This window comes from Papaver somniferum, chromosome 7, assembly GCF_003573695.1.
Source record: "Papaver somniferum cultivar HN1 chromosome 7, ASM357369v1, whole genome shotgun sequence".
Taxonomy (NCBI): Eukaryota; Viridiplantae; Streptophyta; class Magnoliopsida; order Ranunculales; family Papaveraceae; genus Papaver; species Papaver somniferum.
In genome coordinates this window covers 199,708,165-199,712,541 of record NC_039364.1, presented here as the reverse complement: position 1 = coordinate 199,712,541, position 4,377 = coordinate 199,708,165, and the positions used below count along the sequence as shown (strand labels likewise).

Below are 4,377 nucleotides of genomic sequence, written 5' to 3'. Positions count from 1 at the left end.
AGATCTTATAACATTAGATTCTGTTGCATTTTATTCTGATAAAACAAAAGCACGATCAGTTGATGACCATCTGATGTCTGCCTTCCTCATAATAAGCAAAGACTTCCAACCCCCAATTTATAAAACTGTGCCTTGGTCTTTACTGGCTAGCTCTACCATACACGTAAAATTCAGTAATCTACAAGAAACCGAAATATATGTGACAACAACTTGAAATTCTTGATAACAACGATTCCAATTTATTTCTAAAAATGCAAATATCTTGTAGTACGAAGTTTCACCTCCTAATACTAATTTGAGAATCTTAAGTACGCTAGAAAGGAGTCAACATATTTAACAAAAACCACATGCTGTGTCCACAAACCTCTGAAGCTCTAATTACTTCCCAAGAACCTTTCTAGACATTCAACAGCTTGGAAAGAATCAGACTTGGCAAATTTACTCTTTAGAAGTTCGTAAGTAGGTTCCCGGAGAGTGTATCCTGATGTAAACATAGAAGTTAAAACTAAAACGGCATCTTCCAGTCGATCATTCAAAGTCAGGCATTTGATTAATTCATTAAACGTTTCCTCTTGTGGTTTCATTTTATTCCTTAACATCTTAGCCTACCTATCCATGCTTTCAGTGACATTTCCGCTTTTGCATAATCCAGTGATGATGTAATCATGAGTGCAAACCCATGGCTTCAAGTTCCTATTTAACATCTCGTTCTGCATCCTTATTGCTTCTACTACAGTTCCCTCATCACAGAGAGCCCTAATTAGTGGGGTGTAAGTATAAGTAGAAGGCTGCAAACCTACCCGAAGGAGTTCTTTGTAGATATCCATAGCCTTACTTGACTTTCCATCCTCACAAAATCCCTGAATGATAACATTATAGATGATAACATCAGGTTGAAGTCCTTTTATCAACATTTCATCAAACAAAGCAATCGCTTCGCACATTCTTCCATTTAACGACATCCCTCTAATCAATGTGCGGAAACTTAATGCACTCTCTTTAATGCCTCTATCACACATCTTTTTGTATAGTGTCAGAGCCTCCCTTAACTTACCAATGCCAAAATATCCACGAATGAGTACATTGTATCTGTACCCATTGGGAACGAATCCGTTGGAAGTCATCTCGGCAAACAGTTTCTCCGCATCACCCATTTGACCATTCTTGCAGAGACCATAAATCAACATATCATCCATCATACCGTTTGGTGAATAACCTCTCACCTTCAGTTCCTCGAATATTCGAAAAGCTTCTCTCACCATTTTGTTTTTGCACAACCCGTGAATGATCTCTTGATAAGTAAACATACTTGGCATTCGATCCGCTGCAATCATACGACGAAGAAGCTCACAAACTCTGTGAAATTTCCCTTCCCTGCTTAACCCCGAAATTAATTTGGTGAAAGCAGTAACATTAGGAACAACCCTCCTTTCAAGAAACTGGTGAAGAACTTCGTCAGCTTTACTAAGCTTGTTATTCTTACAATAGGCTTGAATCAAATACCCAACTGTATCCTCATTGCCCTCAAGACCGGACGCCTTCATCTCATTGTACAATTTCAATACAAGATCAGTCCTCTCAACCCGAAGACAACCCCATACTACAGTATTCCAAACTTCAATTGATGGAGACATACCGCCAAGTTTTCTTAGCTTAGAAAAAATCTCAACAGCTTCTTCCACAGACCCATCTTCACGTAGACATTGATTGAAAAACTCCAAAAAAGCTGGTTCAGGAATAAATTTGGCAGAACTGAGAAGAGATGTTGCAGCTTTTGAAGTCTTGACCTGCGGAAGAATTTTGAAAATGGTATTGTAAGAACGGGCATCAGGAGTGAACCCATCTTGCGAACAAATCCAGTTGAAGAAACGCAACGAGCGAACCACATCATCTTCACACTTAATAATCTTTTGAACGCAATTCTGGTCAAAAAGAACAGTAGCAGGGAACTCAGATAGGAGTGTCGTCTCCCATTTTGGTCGGCTCCGTATCATCTTACAGACTTGCCTCGCTATTGTCGTCATCAAATCTCCCATCAACAATTGAACCACAAATGAAATTAAACCCTCATTGTCCGATCCTGATGAGTTAAACCCTTTTAACATTTGAGACTCCCGAGTCCTGAGATCCTGACTCGAACAAATGGAGGAAGAAATTTCATATATGGTTCAATGACAATAATACCCCTCATTTCCCAAAAATATGCCACAATTGCCCTTACTTTGTTTTAATATTATAAAAGTACCACTCCCCTTACAATCGTCTTCTTCTACCCAAACCCTACCTCAAATCTACAGAGCAAGAGACAAATGAAATACTCCTTGATCTGAAGAGCACACTAAAAAGAGAAAAAAATGCCACCTCCGGCGATGAAGCTAAGCAAACAATTCCTCCGATCAAACGCAAGTTTCCTCTTATGCCGTGAAAACCCATCCAAATTCACCGGTCTCCGGAAAACAGAACCAATCTACATGGTTCCACCAGTCCCAGGGCAACCAAAACAAGACGACTTAAACCCACCCAGAATGAAAATCCTTGAACGTTTCTTCATAGATTTAGTCGCCGGTGACCAATTCTCACAAGATCGTGCATCGTCAAGATTCACATCGTTAGTCGGATCTACAGATGAAATGTCATTAGAAAGGAGGAACAGAGCATGGAGTGAACTGAACATGTGCTGGAGAAAGAATATCAAAGTAAAAGGTTTTATCATGGAGAAAGTTAGAGGTGGGTTTAGTGTTGGAATTGCTGGGTTTATTGCATTTATGCCGCAAAAACGTATGGGTAATCTGGGCGGTGGGATGGGTGTGTTGCCTAATCGGTTTATAATTGAAACTATTGATGTCAAGAAGATGAAGATTGTTGTTTCACCTGCACAACAGCCTTTTAGGATTAGCAAAGAGGATAGGGATAGGTTTTGGAAACCGATGACGATGACAATGCCAATGCCAATGCAGTCGACTGTGTTGCCGACTAATAGAGGGGGAGCACAAGCAGAAGCAACACCAGCTAAAAAGTGGGGAAATGAGTATCAATCTCCTTCAAGGGGACTGCGAAATGGATGGGAATCGCAACAGCCAGTGACACCGAGTGATAAGGAGCGGGATGGTCTTGCTTCTATGACGAAGGGAATATTACATGGATGGGGATCGCAGCAGCCACGCATGTGATTCAAATGATGTCGCTGGGTTTGGGTTTTTTAAACTTGTGTTGCCTTTGATTTCATAATGATAACAATTTGCCTTCTGAAATTGAAATTAGAATTTCAGTTTTGAACTAGTTGTTTAAATAATGTAGTACATAGACACAATATCATTTGATTCCATATCATTTCAGAATTCAGAATACGACTTTGCAATCTGTATTTGTGTTTTACTCTTGATAGTTCTTCATTTGGCATGGTCCTCTTGTGGTTCTACCGTCATAGTGATTTAGGTGTCATGTTGGTTCTGTTACAAGAGATTAACTATTAAGCAAACAGTGAAGGAGTTGTAATAATGTTTAGAGACAGTGGAATCCTGGTCATAGATTTTTCTCATCCTCCATGACACTTAGACATTCAGCTCAGCTTAGGTTGCACTTGAACTCCAAGTCATGTGTTGCTAAACTCTTAAACAGGTTGGGATTAGATTCAAAATCCTCGTATTGGGAACTTGATGTGGCAAAGAAAGTATGGAAGCATTTTTTTCACGTTCCTCCATCTCAGAATGTAGGTACATGCTATCCTGATGATAAAGTTTCGAAATCCTCTCTGTCTGTACAAGGAAGCAGTTGGCTGTCAGATGGATAAAAGGTTTAACTCCAGACAGAAGAATGTGTTGCAAATCAAATCACGTCGACTTTGTGGGTGTCTTGCTAATCAAATATTAACTATCCAGATCTGAGTGATAGTTAAAACATGTGTCTTCCTTTCTGAAAATCCAGAAATGGATTCTCTTTGGAAGAGCTCAGGTTCGTAAGTTTCCTTAATTCTCCTTTATGTTTTTGTTTCAACGAATTGTGCTCTGGATTAATTGTTTATATCTAATAGCTTGATGAGTTTAGCCGTTGAACAATGAGTTGTTATGTTTCAAAATTAGAGAATATTGAATGAAATTTATTTTGGTGGACCATTGCAGAATTTCCTGAAAGTGGAAATTTAGGGTACTTTTCAAGTTATAGAAGAACAATTATGCAGTTGGAGTCGATGGGACCTTCGTTTTGTTGAATACATGATTGTTAGGAATTTTTTTTATTCAGGGACAAGTTCTGAGATGGCAGTGACCTGAGTTGGAAACTACTAGATCAAGAAAATGAAAAAAAGCTGTGGGTGACGTTCAGCAAAGTGTCGAGTTCATGTAAAGTCCAAAATTGTGTTTTGCTGATGTTTTCTAGCTG

The 4,377-nt window shown here is 39.1% G+C and overlaps 1 pseudogene; it reads right to left on the bottom strand.

The window, feature by feature from the left end:
- Positions 1-354: 354 nt before the first annotated feature.
- LOC113293276 lies at positions 355-2,128 on the bottom strand (annotated as a pseudogene).
- Positions 2,129-4,377: the final 2,249 nt, after the last annotated feature.